An 18,346-nucleotide genomic window follows, 5' to 3' on the forward strand; every position below is an offset into this window, starting at 1 on the left:
AAGACGCATAAAGCTTGCTGCAGAAGAACCCTATTGTGTGTGGTGTCCTTATTCGCGGGCGAATTAGAGAACACTCACACATGACTTTAATCTGAGCACTTGGGAGGGAGAGGCAGGTGGATCTCTGTGAGACTGAGGCCAGCCTGGTCTACAGAGTGAGTTCCAGGACAGCCTGAACTATTACATACAGTAATCCTATTTTGAAAACACACACACACACACACACACACACACACACACACACACACACACACAGGAAAATGCCAGAAGTAACCCTGTCACTTTATGAAACAATAAGGAAGAATGGAAGGAAGATGATAGTTAGATTTAAATATATTCATCGTATTTTTCTCTTAGAGTTTATTGCTATAAAATGTGTATTGTTTTCCTGTAATCATTTAAATTTGAATAAAGGTAATATATATGTGTATATATGTATATATATGTGTGTGTGAATGTGTATACATATATATACATATATACACACATATATATATATATACATATATATATACATATATATATATATACACACTCACACACACACACAAACACACACACTATATATCTGTATATATTTGTATGAAGAAGTTTAGAGCACTGCCCTTTCCTCCCTAGTGCTAGGGTTAAAGGGGTGTGCCTCCACGCCCCAAGCCTTGTGGCATTTTCATCTATTGCTTTGCTGCTCTCTTCCACCATCAGCAGACCCCACTCCTCCCACACAACACTTGCACTTCACAATGAAGAATTTAACACCAGTAGTGTCATCTGTAGCCTCCTGTCACAAGGAGGCTTCTAGGATGCAGATTCCATCTCTCCATCTAACCAATCCACTTACAGGGAAGTCTCCCATACCTCACAAGCATTTTTTTTCACACAACCTATAACTCTTACTTTTTCAGTATTATTTATTTTCTATGTCTTTTTTGTCTACCAACACCATGCAAAACAAAACCATACAAAACAAAACACCAAACTTTCATCTTGCTGTACTTATCCCTTTATATTTTTGACTGTTTTGTTCAATAGTTACTAATTATGGCATTCTGACTCAGAATTAGGAGACAAATCTGGCTTTCCTTTCTGCCTCCAACAAGCACTGAGTTCAACCTATCGATTTTCTCAAACAAGAAGGTGGCCATTGTCTCCCAATAGCCATTCATGCCTCACACCGATTAACGAGACTCATGCTTGAATATAACCGCTTTGTAGCTTCCCATCAACAAAACTGAAGTGTTAATCTTTGAACATCAGTGTTTGAAGACCTCTCTTTCGCCAAAGATAAAGGATGAAAATCTGTAAATAACTGTTCAAAACCTTTCCCCCCACAGCATTATCTGATATTTTCTCTTCCCATGGGTTGCTGTTGTTATTCTCTGATTTATAGTGGATGCATCACTCTCTCTGGAATTAACAGCAATATCTTCTTTTTCTAATATCTTGCCACTCAAAATGCAATATGAAAATTCTCAAAGTAACCTGTGTTTGGGGGTTTGTTACAGATGCTGACCTAGGGAATCAATGCCCATGAGAAAATAACCCATTGTCCGTTACACACAATGCAGAATGACGCTTTAAAGACACCTTTCCCGTCCCACAGGACCTGTCATGCCCCTATGAAGACAAATATCCCATTATTATGTGCCTTCACCTTGTGAGCCTCTCTTCCCATCAACACCAGGCCCCATATCTTCCTTTTCTCCTCTTCTTTTTCCTGTTTGTTAATTTTTAACGTCATTGTAGAAATAGGTACTTCTTTCTGACCCACTGCATATGACAATCAACTGTTTTCCCTTTTCATTGCACTCTGGCAGCTCTCTGACTAAGGGAAGAATATGCTTCCCTCTGGACCAGACAGTCAAGCTCCCACTCTACATATGGAGGGATAATAAGAAAACAACAAGATTAAAGATTTCAACTTGATTGGGTACAGTGTAATAAAATATCATCCTTTGCCCCATTAACACATATTCACACAGTATGATAATTAAAATAAAATAAAGGGCTGGGGAGAAGATTCAGAAGTTAAGATCATTGATTGCTCTTTCTGATGACCTGAGTTAGATACCAGAACCAATGTTGGGTAGCTCACTACCATCCATAAATACAGTTCCAGGGGGAAATGAAAAGACTGAGATCATGGACACTTACATCCCTATGTATATATCACAAATACACTGTCATATCATATAAAAACATTAACATTTTTAAAATTTAAAAATATTTTTAGAAAATAAAAGAGATCACATCCTTGTGTTGGTGAAAGGAAATTGACCTTAGCAAACATGCTCATCACCTATCAAAGCAAGATGACATAAGTCTACAAAGACACACTGTGACATGTCCACAGTCAGGGAATGAATGAAATAGCAATGTTGAGTGTCCCTGTAGCTATCAGAGCAATGCTAATTTAAACTGAAGTTACATTCATTCTTGCCCATCAGGATGATAGACATTAAGAGGGTGTATGTCTCTGCTTTTACATGTGTATGTATCTTCAGCTTTTTCTTCGGCTTTTTTTCCCTATTTTTTTGTCCTATTCTAGTTTGTTTGGCTTTGTTTTATCTTATCTTACTTTATTTTATTATCTTTCTCTGAGAGACTAAATTTTTTATAACAAATTACAGAATGGTGTGGAGTCCAATAGTAGGAAAGGTGAGGGATGGATTTTGGACTTGTTGGGAAAATGGATCCATAATCAGAATATATTGTATGAAAGGAAATCTATTTGCAAAAATAGAAAGAAAAAAGAAAATAACTAACCTGACAAGGATGCAGACACCAATGGTGAGAAGGTAATCCACTTTAGTTCCTATGGAAGCCACTATGGAGGGTCCTCAAACAACTAATAATGTATCTCCCGCATGTCCTATCTGTAGTCCTCCTGACTACAAGGCCACATGTCACTGAGTTAACAAATCACAGAGATACATGTGCACTGACACTTGATACTTCTTAAAACAGGTAAATTATAGAACCAAGTAGGTGTCCATTGATAGAGGACTACATAAAGAAAATGAAATTTTTGAATAACTCAAGAGAAAAGGAAATGGGTCATTTTCAGAAAAATGAATGCACTGATGAGAGAAAAGCATGCGACATCATATCAAAACTAGTGTACTTCAGAAGACTGGGTACACACATTCTCTAGATTGTGGGTCCAAGATCTATGTTTATATGAGGTCACATTTGTGGATAAGACATGAAAGCAGAAAAGAAATCATCATCAAAACATGGGCACCAATTGTGGAAGGGAGGGAGATGCCAGGGCAAGAGGAATATTCTGGTCAAATGTGCTGGATAAAAATGTTTTTATAAAACCCTCTGATCTAAAAATAAAGAAAAAGAAATCACCAGAAATTAATACCTAAAACAAATAAATAGAATGTCTCATGGGGGAGGATTGTAAGAATCACTTTCTTTCAGAAATCTCTTGTTAATATACCCAATTTTAGAGGAGCTTTGGAAAACTGGATATGTTCTGTTTGGTGGTTTGAACTGTTTCATAACACATGCACGCAGCACACTGGGCTCCTATTCAATCTAACTTGTCCCATTAGTTATACCCTGAGAGGCTACGTATACGTTTGAAACTATCATAACTCACCTTCTCTATATCTTTTCATTACCTGGACCTGAAAGTTTGCTTCTGCTATGCATGACCAAAAGGTCTTTCATCTACCTTGCATCTCAGCCCTTTCGGAGTCATCAGAGTCAGAACTGCATGCTCTATCAGGCTTCTAAACAGCTTTTTGATTGCCTGTTGATTTTCATTAGAAGCCAGTATGTACTCCCCTAGAATGTTTTCTTTTTAAGATCAATTCATTGTTTAGTCAACAAACGGAGGGAATAAATAACACTCAAGAGTTATAAAATAATGGCAAATTTTCCAAGTATATGAATATTAAATTAAATTTGTAATTGAAAATTAAAAGAAGAAATCTTTCAAAAAACCTTGATTTTTATAAACATTTTTCTTTTTCTTTGATGTTTCTAAATTGTGTGCCTTCGTGGGAGTATATGCACATTAGTACCAGTGCTGTGTAGGCCAGGAGAGGGTATAGGATCCCTTATATCTGGAGTTGTAAGATATTGTCAGCCCCTGGACACTGTTGATAAGAATAGAACTTGAGTTGTCTGGAAGAGCAGCAAATGCTGCTAGCCAGAATTCCCCCTCCAGCCCTAGACACAGGTTTAAAAATGTCCTCTATAATCCTAATATACAATATTACTGGATGTTATCTGTGTGCAAATTAACCCCTTTTGTGAGAGAATTGAAGGATCTTACCTCTGTTATCCCATCACAGCCTGTGTTCTATGAGAAGCTAAACTCAAACAGATTTTATAGAACTCTAAATTAGTTACCATGTCCTTCTTAGCACATTTTAGCTTTCTGCGGAGCTATATCAGGCTCCTGACACCAAGCACTTGTTGGCATCCACAACAGTGTCTGGGTTTGGTGACTGTATATGGGATGGATCCCCAGGTCTACAACAAATTAGTAGGTGGATATGTTTTAAGAATGACAGATTCAAGTGTAAAGTTAATAACAAAAAACATCTTGATAACAATAGACATGATGATGTATGTGGAATTATCTAGAATTCAACTGAAAATGGACAAATTTCCTGATAATCTGTTCTAGATACTGATTTAGACCTTGACTTCTCTTACGATTGCTAAAGTTTATTTGGATCATGTTTGATTTCTAATCTGTTACCTTATTTTTTTTAAGTGTGCCAGTGTTAGAAAACAAATAAAACCCAAAAGCCGTTGATCAGCTGTTTTCATAGCAGCCAGTGAATCTGTCTCTGAACAAAATCCCCATGGAAGGAGTTACAGAGACAAAGTGTGGAGTAGAAACTGAGGAAATGACCATCTAGAGACTGGGGATCCATCTCATATACAGTCACCAAAACCAGACACTGTTGTGGATACCAACAAGTGCTTGGTGATAAGAGCCTGATATAGTTCTCTCCTGAGAGACTCTGCCAGTGCCTGACAAATTCAGAAGTGGATCCTCACAGCCATGCATTAGACTGAGCATAGGTTCCCCAATGAAAGAGCTAGAGAAAGGACTCAAAGAGCTGAAGGGGTTTGCAGCTCCATAGGAAGAACAACAATATGAATTAACCAGTACCCCCCAGAGATCCCAGGGACTAAACAACCAACCAAAGAGCACACATGGTGGGACTCATGGCTCCAGCTGCATATGCAGCAGAGGATGGCCTAGTCAGAGATCAATATGGGGAGAGGGTCTTTATCCTATGAAGGCTGTATGCCCCAGTGTAGGAGAATGCCAGGGCCAGGAAGTGGGAGTGGGTGGGTTGGCGAGCAGGGAGAGGGAGTAGAGGGTAGGCAGAGGGTGTTTTTCAGAGGGCAAATCAGGAAAGAGGATAACATTTGAAAAGTAAATAAAGAAAATATCAAAAAGAACGACAGAATGAAAGAAAGAAAGAGAGAGAGAAAAAGAGAGAGAGAAGGAGGGAGGAAGGAAGGAAGGAAGGAAGGAAGGAAGGAAGGAAGGAAGGAAGGAAGAAAAAGAAAGAAAAAGAAAGAAAGAAAGAAAGAAAGAAAGAAAGAAAGAAAGAAAGAAAGAAAGAAAAAAGAAAGGAAGAAAACAATCTGAGTGATATTATCTCAAGCTCCTCTCTGTGTTCTACTCTGATTTCTTCTGAGCCCATTCTACCTAGACCTTTTTGTGGGACCTAATAACAGAGTGACTGTCTTCATTACAATCTTACATGTTCTTTTGTAAACAGAAGGCATCATAGCTCCATGCTTCCAATTTTCATTTGGTTGCTTAGGGAACCAGGATTAATTCAGATTTTTCTGAAATACTCTAGAGTTTGTGAGTGGAATAGTCTATAATATTTATTTAAATCTAATTTAATCTTGTTGAATGTTCTAAGGATATCATAGTAAATATGCTAATTGTTTTTTTTAACAGTAACCTGAAGCAGGGCAGACAAAGAAAAATTGTGGCATTTATTCCTGGTATAAAACCTGCAGAAGGCAGATAGTAGTGCTGTTCTGAACCACAGCTGCATGACACCGACTTCTGTTAGGAGACAGGCTCTCTCTTATGTAGCTCTCCTTGTCCTAGAACCTGTTTTTCCTAGAACCTGTTCTAAAACATGCTGGTTTTGAGTGCAAAGAATAAAAAGAAATCCATCTGCCTCAGTTCCAGAGTTCTGGTGTGAAAACCCTGTGCCACCAAACAAAGTACACATTGACTTCTGAATTAAAATAAACACTGGAGACTTCTGTACTACACGGATGCAAAATATTTTCTGTGGCTCATACATGAAGTAAATACTGTGATATCTATGAGTAATCTGCAGAGAATTCAGTTCTGTGATCTCTAACCCTAAGGGAACTTAACCTCAAACAATAATTTAAGGTTTCTGATGAAGAATGGCTCAGCAGACACACATAACAGAAGATAAAAACCAAGTTCTACAAGTTGCCCTCTAATCCTTACACACCTATAGTGGATCATATCCTCACAGTAAATAAATAAGTGAATAGATAGATAGATAGATAGATAGATAGATAGATATAATTTTTGAAAGAGAGGATGCGTAAATTCTTCCTAACATCTCTCCCTCTCTTACACACATGTGTATATTCAGGTACATATGAGATAAGAGACAGTTGCTTCATTTTTCAAAATAAGACATGCCATCATTAATCTTGGTGCTTTAAATTGAACTTTTTTCAAAATCACTCCATTACAATTTTGAGAAAGTACATATGCTACTGTTATGTAATATTTAATTCCAACTTTGATTTTTATTTGTTGGCTTAATCTAAGGCATGCCTTTGAATTTCACTGGGATTTATATAGCATATTTCACTGGGATTTCATATAGTATATTTCAAATGAGCAGAGTAGTCAGATCACACAGAATGAATTGGTGGCTACTTTGCTTCTGGCTAAAATACAATTTCAACACTCATTGTTGTGTTATTTGTATACTTTAAGCATTGTGAAAACCTACAGGGAGTTTGGCAATTGCATAATATCCATACACTTATATATAATATACAGGCACATAAGTGATAAGAAGACAATATTTTTCAATAATTCTTTGCAGTTTTTAGCACTATTAAAAAGGGTAGATTTTGGTGCTTTATATGCATGGGTATAAATTGGAGCAATTATTACTTGGGTGTATAGACACGACTTTCAAATGATTTCAAAAATAGTACAAACCTGAGAAGTTTGATTATGTTAATTCTTCTTCAAATCTAGAGAAATAATTTGCTGATTATTGAAAATTAACCAAAGAGTCACAAGGCTAAATAGTAATTACCTAAATGAATTAGACAATGTGTATCATTATAATTATAAATTCTCAATTGTTCAGATGTTATGCATTATAAGCACATGAGCCTCCAGTGACAGCTGCTGCATCGCCAGCAGTATCTCTCTGTCTAATTAGCAAGGACAAGTCAGACTTCCTTACCCTGAGGAGCCTTTCTTCCCCTTTCCTGTGCTCAGGCCTGTGGAGGGGCAGATGCTCAGTTTGTCTAGTGACTCAGAGTTAGTTCTGGGTCTTGAGCACTCTCTGAAAACAACCTTTCTTGGAGGCTCATCTTATTCCTTGGTTTTCTTGAGAAGAGACCTCACTGTGTATCAATGTTCCTCTTATCGCTTACTTCCCAGTGCTGGGATCATGGGCCTATAGTTCTTGGCCCATGGAAGATTGTGTTTAATATAAAAAAAAAAAACCAATTGAAAAGATAAAATTTTCTTAATATCACAGAACTATTATCTGAAACATGGGAAACACTGTATAAACACTCTATAAAGCTCTATATTTACTAAATTATTGGAAACAGATCCAGCACTGAGTTATATTCAGTCCTCTATGAAAAGTGTTTCATATTGAATAAACAAACAAACAAAAAGAACAAGTACCCAAAGGCAGTCTCACACCTAAAAAAACAAGGACCAAATGCCATTATTTGGAGTCCTTTAGTCCTCCACAGGTGCAGTGGGACTCTAATTGCAAAAATTCTTTTTAAAATGAAGGCATAAAATAAAAATATCTTCAAAAAATCCGATAATTATGTGTTTACTAAACTGTGAAGCAGGACTTCAGGTGAGAACCCCACCATAGTAATTGGGAAAGCCTTTTCTTAGTTGGTCTGGAATAGAGGACATACCATCCCTCAGTATCACGATGATAAGTTGTTTCTCTCTATAGTCATTTTATGACAACTGTTCAGCCATTGCATGAGGATGTGATAATGACATTACAGGAAAACTAAACATAACTGGAGAATGGAACAAATTTTATATGGATATAAAATTAAAATGTTTAGAGGACTCACTCTTCAGATACAATATATCATGACTCGATAGGAATAATTCTAATTTATTTGCTTCTTAACATTTGTAACATTTTCTTGTGGGCTGATATCTGAGCAACTGGAAAATTGTAATTATTATTGTCAAATTGTTTAGGTATACTATGTTGCCTTATGATTCTTCTGTTAATTATTAATCAGCAGTAATGTCTTACTCTAGAAATCTTTACTAAATATACATGTATGCAGTCATTAATCTGAAGTATGATTAACATTAATCAGCTTGCCCAGATTTGAACTATTTTGAACATTATTTGAAGGTTGTATCTATATATCCATAAAATAATCACATCAAACAATATTATTTTAAAATTTTCCCTAATTATTTTTAATTATTTCCTGTATACCATCACTAGGTAACTGAGAATATGTTGTATTAAAGCTTACTTTAAACTTACTGACTTTTTATATAATTGAGTCCATTATTATTCTCTTATTGCCTGATTCCTGCACAAAGATTTTGAGAAAAATATGTATTTACAGTTAATTTCTCATTACTTATGAATAGTATTACATAAAGCACTTGTTTATTAATATGTAAGTTAAAGCATGTATGTGGCAAAGTTGCATGCTTCAGACATACATGTGTATGATTGGTTTTACAACGTTTAAATTATAACTTGCATGTACTAAACTGGAAATATTTAAAGAATTTCGAAAATAATTTGGGCTTTTATTACCAACAGCCACTTAAACAATACCCTCTATAAGTTGAGATATAAGAGCCAACTTGATCTCTATGCCATGGGACATTTTCTGGGATTTGAAAGACAGATAGGAAGTAGGAAGCACCAATATTGTTACAAGGAATCTGTAATACCAACTAAGACATGACAGGGTCTGTAACAAAAAGATGGCAACACCTGTCTAGTGTATCTCAGGTATTTCCCCTGGAAATGCACATTAGACCCTCAGCCAGTTACAGGACTGCAAAAGCACAGGTGAAAATGACAGAAGTTCCTGATGCAAAATGGACCAGAATCCTTTAAGCAAGCAAAGAGTAGGGATCTGTAGTCTACAGAACCATTACTGGCTGTCCAGTGCTTTTCTAGAACCCAGAAAGAATATGTAGCATGGAGTAAGAAAAATGGTGTAAGACTATATGTTTATAATTTAAGAGTAAGTCAAGAGCCATGTAGTGATTCCTGACTAACCTCTTGAGGTTTCTTGCATTAAGCAGTATACTAGAACAAAAAGAAACATTTCAGAATTATGACACAGAACCTGAAATATCAATACTTTGTGTTTATGACTGAAAATTTCAAAAAAGCATGCTCTGCACTGCTACTAGATATTTAAAGAAACAAGAGGATGTGAGTGAGAAACAGTGACAAAATAGTTAATACAAAGATGAATCAATGAGTTCAACTTGCTCTAAAAACTTTCACTTGAACTCTCACTAACATAAGGAAAGAAAGGTTTAGATAGCTGGTGGATGATCAAGTTCAGTAACGGTCACTATACCTTCAACATCAAATCGGTACTTTAGAATAGGAAATTTTAATATGAGGCTGGATTAGTCAATCATTACTTGGTTTAAAACAAACTCAATGTTGCCAAAGATATTTGTGAAATTGAGTACAACTCAATGCCAAATATGCAGAGTGAGGCTGGAGAGGAAGATTACAAATGGGAAGAATGGAGAGTAATGAGTTCACACCCTAGCCAAGTCCTCTCTGGAAAACCAGAGTCTTCAGAAGGGCATACTCAGAGCAAAATCAATGCTCAGAGATGATGAATGGATGTTCTTCTGTGCTGTTACTTATATTCACTCTACAGAAGATAATTGTGTACTTGACTTCCTTTCCTTGTGGTACTTTAACATTTTTTTTCTTCTACAAGATCAGAGTTAATTATTATTTAATTGTAGCATATTTAGGCTCAGACTTCAGTTACAAAACAAAAAAAAAAAAGCCTCTCAAGGACTTATATTTATTTGAGGCTTCAGTGTTTATCAGACTAAAATGGAATACCATATAGTGTGTAAGAATTTCTCAAGCATCCCAACTAAAAAGAGCACCTTTTAGCATCTGTTCTTCTATTTTTGAGATTACCTGTAGAAAACACTAATCTTCCACCTACACTGAGAAAACAAATTGTCATGTTGTTTCTCTGTTTCTTCTACTTTAATAGAAGCTACTCAGTAACCCTTTAGCTATATGATGCTATGACCCATCTGTAAACTTGGAGAAGAATAAAGGAAATATGTAATTCAATTGGAGTACAAAGTTAGGATTTATGGTTGGTTCTAAAAGGAAACAAGACAACGCCTGCAGAAAAAGAGTGGCTTCACCATTCTCCATTATCCTGACAGTAAATTAGCTTTTCATTTGAATGTTACTTTCTTTCAGAAGACTTTGATGTGCTTTAAGTTGATGCAGCCGTGCATGTTATTAAAGCCAGGAATCATAAATTATTCCTTAAATCATTGAGTCTTGGGAAAACAGAAAGCCAGTGAATGACATTCCACTTGCATATTGATTTGGTTTCTGTGAAGCCTACACTGGTTCTGGCCTGTTTGGCTCCAGCAGGTCTAAATGCTTTCTAATTTGTTTGAAAATTGCGTGAAAATATCCCCATGGCCCTCTTGTAAAATATGACAGCCTGACATTTTCTTTAATTACAAGACCCGATCTGTTTAATAGCATAAAATTGGCCTCCAATTTGACAGGCCTCCCCTTTAAAATCAATGGTTAGACTCTAGGGCACCAGCTTGGTCATCAAGATCAATATCAGAAAAAATATAGCCTGTCAAGACCTCTCAGCCTTTTATTGATTCAAATGGGGAACTGCTCACAGACTGAATAATGGTGTTAGTACTCAGAGCCAACAAACACAAGCTTCTTGCCTCAGTTTCAATTTGTAGGATGAATCAGTGCTAGATAATCCAAGTGGGAAGAAATTATTCAAGACACAGTAGTAGTAAAATGCTGTTATTCCAGGAAAAATACAAACACACTTTAAACACACTTTAGCACTTTTTAAACATTTATCTCATATATATATGAGATATATATACAATATAATATATATATATCATATATATATATTGTATATATACATATATATATTGTATCTTGATCAGAACTACTATCCACTCTTACCTCCAATCAATGGCATCTCCAACACATGTCCCCCAATATCTTCAATTCATGTGCTGTGTTTTAAAAATAATTTTCAATATGTAAACATGATATGAAATATATTAACTTTGTGCTTCTAAAGAGAAAGAACAAATCACTGTGTATTTTTCTGGAAAGTTCTTTCATTGGCATTCAACAAAGGAATTCACTAAAAAAAAAATAAAATAAAAAATAAATAAAAAAGAAGAAGGAGAAAAAGAATTTACCTGGAAAGTTTTTTCCTTGTTTAGTGCTCAATAAGCACTGCTGTCCCAGTAATTACACTGGGGAGAGGCCTTGGTTTTCACACTCAGTTCTTTGAAGAACTAGGCAGTTGTCTCAGAGCAGATGCCTAAGTCTAAAGAAAAAAGTAGCCATCTGTCAGTCAATAGAACCTCATGGTCTACTTCATTAGGGCTTGAGATGAGAATCATGGTGACCATATTTTTTACTTCTTGCATGAATATTAAGAAGGATGAATGCAGATTAAAACAAAGAGAAGGGGAAATTGAAGCTGGACTCATAGAGTGCATCTGTATATAAAAAAAGACACAAATCAAAAACGAGAACTTCCTATTCTTTGAAAACCTTACACACTGAGTGCTGACCATCCCATTTCAAACCATGTAGCGATCATGGCAGTACCATGGTGACATGGCTATTTTATCACAATTTTATGTGCAGAGAAAGAGAATTTTATATCTTGAAGAGAATATACTTTAACAATTCATGTCCTGTGAAAACTTGAAAACAATTAGCAATGCCTTGTGAGTTTGTTACCCTAGTGAATACTCTAACGAGTGTCTAGTTATCAACTGTGATGTTCGACACTTTCCTTTACATGCTTTACATATTTATGTGTTTATACTTGGTCTATATCTATATACATTATTTGATCTATGGTTGCAGTTGTTTTATGAGTTTATATAATCCAAAATATATAATTCTATAAATAAAAGAAATGAACCTAGTAATTATAATGTAATTCTTCAATGCTAAGTGCACAGAAAGTTAATGTCTTATCTTCAGCAACTTAAATGACATTTTCCTTCTGTGATACAAAGCTGGATACACCTTTGGCTATCTTGGATACCAAAGGTAAGACTTTTTTTCTTATGAACTATACTATGGACTCCTAAACCAAACTTTGAATAAAATTTCAACATTTTAAGGGAATATATGAAATTTTGAATTTTTAAAATACATCTTTTTTTTTTTCTTTTACAGATAGCTGTGAAAGCATATAAGCAATTGAGGGTGAGCAGAATTGGCAAGCTTCTCCATTCAACAGAGAAGGTGAAGTGGCCACTGTAAGCCTTTGAGTTTTTAAGTGTCACTTTACAAGACAAGAAGTGAACCCCCCCCCTCCATCTGGCAGACTAGATATAACAGGTTGAAATATGGAAGTTTTAACTACAACATATCAATAACAAAGACCCAGAATTCTCTTTCTTATTATCATAAATTTGACACACCAATAGCCCAGAAACTTTTCTCTCAAAATCCTTACTTTTCATTCAATTAAAACTTTACAGACCACCAATTTTCCTTGCTAGTTAGACTGTAACATATGCTGCTGAGCAGTTTTCTGTTAGGAAAAATTCTAGGAATAGAAAATATTTTCCCAAACCTTTTTAGTCCTACAGATTGGTTGATTTGTGTATTTATGAAGTACTAGGTGACAAAGCCTGGCTGAAGTACTGTGATGCTTGCTGTGATTTGTTTTGCTTCTGAGAGAAGGTAACATTTGGCTGCCTAAGTTATGCGTTTCACTGCTTTACAGTTATACTGGATCACCTGACTCAGACTTACTAATGAAGTTCATTAACATGTATTCTTAGGGGTAACTGAGTAGGAAAAGAAAAAGTGTAATAACCTCAAAATTGTAGCTCAGATCTTTGGGCCGATGGAACTATTAACCACTAACAAGAAATCCATTTTTTCTCATGGCCAACTTTTCCACATTATTAAGTAGAGCATGACTACAACAATAGTCAAAAGTGACCTTCAGTTCTTTGTCTATCTGGAGTTCTACACTAAACAACAGTTAGTGCTCACCCTGAATCCCCCCAAGACATAATTGAAGACACAGCACTGTTTTTTAATTATTATTATTCTTTTATCTTTTTTTTTTCCAGTCCAGTCATTATTCCTCTCCTGGTCTGCCCTCCAACAGTTTCTCATCCCATCCCTCTTCCCCTGTCTCCAAAAGGATGTCCCCAAGCCCCACCCCTCCCCATCAGACCTCCCCACTCTCTGGGTTCTCAAGTCTCTGGAGATTTAAGTGCATCTTATCTCACTGAGGACAGACCAGAGAGTCCTCTGTTGTGTATGTGTCAGGGCCTCATATCAGCTAGTGTATGCTACCTGGTTGCTGACTCAGTGTCTGAGAGATCTTGGGGGTCCAGGTTATTAGAGACTGCTGGGCTACCTACGGGGTCATTTTTCTCCCCGGCTTCCTCCAGTTTTTCCCTTATTCAACCACAGGAGTCCCCAGCTTCTGTCCATTGGTTGGGTACCCAACACTCTTAAAATACAAAAGGATCAAAATCCTTAATCTCTAATCTACATCAAGCTAAATTGGTGAATGGGTAAAGTCCCACAAATTATGGAAAAAACAATTTTAAAACTACTTAGAATAACTTTGATTCTTCACAATAGTTACATTTGATAAACACAAAACCAGAATACAACACCTTCCAGAATACTTTACATGATAGAACAGTAGTAACAAACATTTTGTAAGCTACATATATATGTATATGTCTATTATATGTATGTATATCTATATATACACACACACACACACACTATAAATATATATATATATAGATATATATAGATATATATAGATATATTCTGTTATATTTGAGATGATTTTTCTGAGTAAAATGTTTACAGACAGATTCACCTATTCATAATGAAATACCTCAAAATTAAACATGATGACTAGTAATTATGCCCATGCTTATAAATGAGGCCAGGTGAAACACCATGGCAGACAAGCTGTGTTTCAGACGATCAACCCAAAGGCCACCATGATCTCCGTCATCTTTCTCAAAGAGCTCAGCACCCCAGAGATATCTTTCTTAACCCATAATGTGGACAAATATGACCTCTCTACATACATTGAGAATGTTCTGTTTTATACATTCACAAGGTAATCAAGGTTTCAGCAATCCATATTCAGGGGTCAAATTTGCAAACAAAGCAAAGAACAAAAGTATCTCTCTGAAGTCTGCCTCCAATTCATGCCTCCAATGAAGCTAGAATAAATATATAGGAGGAGACACACCTTTTAAAAGGGAAATGCTGAAATTCATGCCAGGACATGGCTAAGCAGGTAAAGTGGCTTGCCCTGTAAACCGTGAAACCTGATTGTCATCCTAGAACCCATGTTCAAGTAGACAAGGAAATGATTCATCAAAGTTGTTCTCTGATTTTCAATGTTCCATTCATAACCTGAGCACACACACACACACACACACACACAGACCCATGTATACATACCAACACACACACATGTGCTCATATACACACACATGCATGCACACAATTCACACATGTGCACAGCAATGCACTCATATAGAAACACTAATGAAAATAGCAATACTTAATAATACAATTGCATTAATAATACAAGTGCATAGTATGTAGCTATATAAGTATGTGGGCATCTTCTGAGCAGTGCCTCTGTCCTGATCCAGCATGCACCTGTGCACAGGAACAGATTAGAATTAAGGAACTGGTGACAGGGTACCTATACCATTACATGTGATTCTATGTTTCCTGCACATGGGTGTTTTTGATCCATCAGTAACTGTGTTGGCATCACCAAGGAACTATGACTTTAACTCATTAAAAGGCCTTGTAACTTCCTCAGCTAGGAGGGTACCAGTGAAGACGCATGAATCATTTTGAAACTGCCGTTTCATCATGATTTTGTGTCTGTCAGATCACTACTGTAGAATTCAACCACCAACATCCTTACCTTGCTTTTCCCCATGGAGGTTAGAATTTGGGAGAGCATCAGGTATTAAATATTCAGATTTTTGGTTTTAATGTTGTAATTTTGAAGTAATATAGACTTCAAAACCTTTAGGGGTTTTGATTTCTCAGCATTTTATGATCTGGAGTTACATGCTCCAAGGTTGCATCTTTTGGGAATATGATTGTGACTGATGCAAAGTAACACAGTGATGTTGTCTCAGCAAGAATATGACAAACACCAACAACAAATCCTTCTGTTTTCATTGGATATCATGGAATTTGATTTAAAATGTCAGCATTAAATAATAAGTACAAAAGGGAGAATGAGATGGCAGAATACTCAGTGGGGTCTTGCTACCAAAGGTGACAACCTGAGTTAAATCTTCAGACAAAAGATGGAAGAGGAAATCTGACTCTCAAAAGTAGTCCTCTGAGCTCGCTGCACAGAATGGTGAGTGCCTGTGTGTGTATGTGTGCTTCAGTGTGTGCCAAACACACAGGCCCTTCACAATACTGCATGTAAAAGGTTAAGGCAAATCTCCCATCATGGATTGAAACCTGAATCAAAGATATTGTTGAATTTCCCAAATCCAAACTTGAGTTTAAAATTTCATTGAATAGACTGAAATTAGGCATGAAAAAAACCTCAAACATGTTTAATTATCCTCAGCATAAAGATTTTTCCATGGAAGTTGAAATTATTTTTAATTTATTTATTTAAAGAAAGCTATTTATATCCTTCAATAATATATATATGTATGTATATATGTGCATGTATATATAACATATATGTAAGAATATAATAAGAACTACATTGCACATATATTAATATATTATATATACATATATATAAATACATATGTATATAGAGAGAGTTGGTGAGTGCTCTTCGGGTTGTGAGGGCTCCTCTGGATGGGCTCATGGTAGAAAGGCACATTCAGGGTTTCCATTTTAATACTGTAATTGTGAAGAAATTCAGACTCTTGGAATTGTAGACATTGATTAGAATAGTGTTCTTGCATACTGCATAGAGGCCATGTTTATTGATGGAGGAGATTCAGACCTTGCTTTCCCGAGAGTTCTGAACACTGAGATGTAGACAGAATGTGATGGAAGAAGTTAAGACATGTCAAGAACAAACCTATAAAATAGATTTCCTGTGCTGAGTTGATGTCTTTTTAATGCTCAGATGAACTGACCATTAGCTGTAAGATATTTTATGTGCCAAAGTGTCCAACATATTAGAAAGATGGAGAAATGAGATTTTGTGTGGAGATAGAAATTTACATGCAAGAACTCCTGAAGGCCAACACAAGGCCTAGCTTTGCTGGAGAGGGAAAACAGAGTCAGCACATACATGCACAGTGATGTGTTGATTTGAAACTATACTGCTGTAATGGGTGGCTGTATAGACCACAGAACTAATGGAGTGAGGTGGAGATGTGCCAGTGCCTTCTGCATCAGCCTGGTAGGTGGCTGCTATCTTCACACCCCTCACATCATATCTGCAGATTCCACTGCTATCAGCATGCACAACGTGGCTCACAGCCAAAGTAGGAATCTGGAGCAGCAAGGAGTGCCTCTCAAGCACTGTGAGCATTCCATCTTGCAATATTGGGATTTTCTAACTAAAGACAGAAAGCAGCCAGCTGGTACTTAATGCCACCACTCTGAACTTCAAGGAGGGGTTGGGATAACTTATCTACTTGGTCCTTATGCTTTAATGCATGTGTCATGTCCTATCTTTGGTAGGTCACAAGCTGGATATAATTATGTTGTTCTTTAATAATTTACCCTAATTTGCATTAAATTGCTTTGAAGATGAATGTATCTCAAATTTGTAATACTAATTAATAATTGTACAGTGATCATCTGCTTCAAGTCATGTGCTCCGTTTCTAAGTTTAGCACCTTATATTGTAACACTCTGTGGTTTTCTAAGACAGGATTTAAAAAGTTTAGTGCTTTAGAAACTGATGAAGACACCAGCCTAGTTCAATGAAGATTCCTGATATTACAAGTATTATTAACACTAAAGAATTAAGTGTCTGTTAATATAAAAAAAAACATGTGGCAAAATATATACATTTAAATAACATTGGATGCAAAGAAATACTATGTTTTGTGTCAATGAACAAATTAACTTATTACTATGAACAATGACTTGTTATTTAAATAATTTTAGGTTTTTATTTTTTAGGAGCAACAAAATTTTATGTTAAAATTTTCTGACTTTGTCTATAGAAATTATTTTGTATTTAAGGAATCTGTTATGCTGTGTATACTTTCAAATAATCTAAAAGCATATGGAATGCTGTATTGCTTATTCTCAACAGTAACTGGATATTCCCTAAGCTACACTATAGCAAATATGAAGCAAAAGATATCCACATGAATTGGGATAGTATCCTAAAACATATTCATTATCTTCTTTACTTAGAAATCTTTGTATCTTTTAAAACCACAGAGTAGTGTCATTTCGATTTCATTTTGTAAACCTCAACAATCTGTTTATCTGTCTGTCTGTCTATCTATCTATCCATCCATGTATCTTTATATTTCTTATCATGTACTGAAATTTCTTCTTCCTTCTAGCCTTATGTTCTACCTCCCTCCTTTTCTCTGTCTCTCCTCCCTCCCTTCTTTCTTATTTATTAGATGCGCTTCTCAAATGCAAGATTATTAATGGTAGCTAGCTCCAGTGTCTTTCACATACTAAAATTACACTGTTCAGGTGTTGTCAACATGTTCTCAGTGTTAATGGAGCTACTAAGTTTGAAAGTATTTCACTTTAAACTGAAAGTGATTTTTGTTTACTAATCTTACCTCTAAATTATCAAATTCAAACTCCTCAAT

General features: G+C 35.8%; 1 protein-coding gene across 4 annotated transcripts in view; it reads right to left on the minus strand.

Annotated features, from left to right (window-relative positions):
- Positions 1 to 18,346, minus strand: part of Cntn5 (contactin 5) — a 1,179,522-nt gene that overhangs the window by 935,836 nt on the left and 225,340 nt on the right. The window contains exons 2-3 of one of the 4 annotated variants that reach the window (XM_029481826.1): positions 11,729 to 11,859; positions 11,484 to 11,536 (exon numbers count right to left, since the gene is read on the minus strand). The exons of 2 other annotated variants lie outside the window; for them this stretch is intronic. The gene's annotated coding sequence lies outside the window, so the exon portion shown is untranslated. The remainder of the gene's footprint in view (positions 1 to 11,483; positions 11,537 to 11,728; positions 11,860 to 18,346) is intronic. One more of the 4 variants, XM_029481827.1, reaches the window with a different exon arrangement.

Source organism: Mus caroli, chromosome 9 (genome assembly GCF_900094665.2).
Source record: "Mus caroli chromosome 9, CAROLI_EIJ_v1.1, whole genome shotgun sequence".
Classification (NCBI taxonomy): domain Eukaryota; kingdom Metazoa; phylum Chordata; class Mammalia; order Rodentia; family Muridae; genus Mus; species Mus caroli.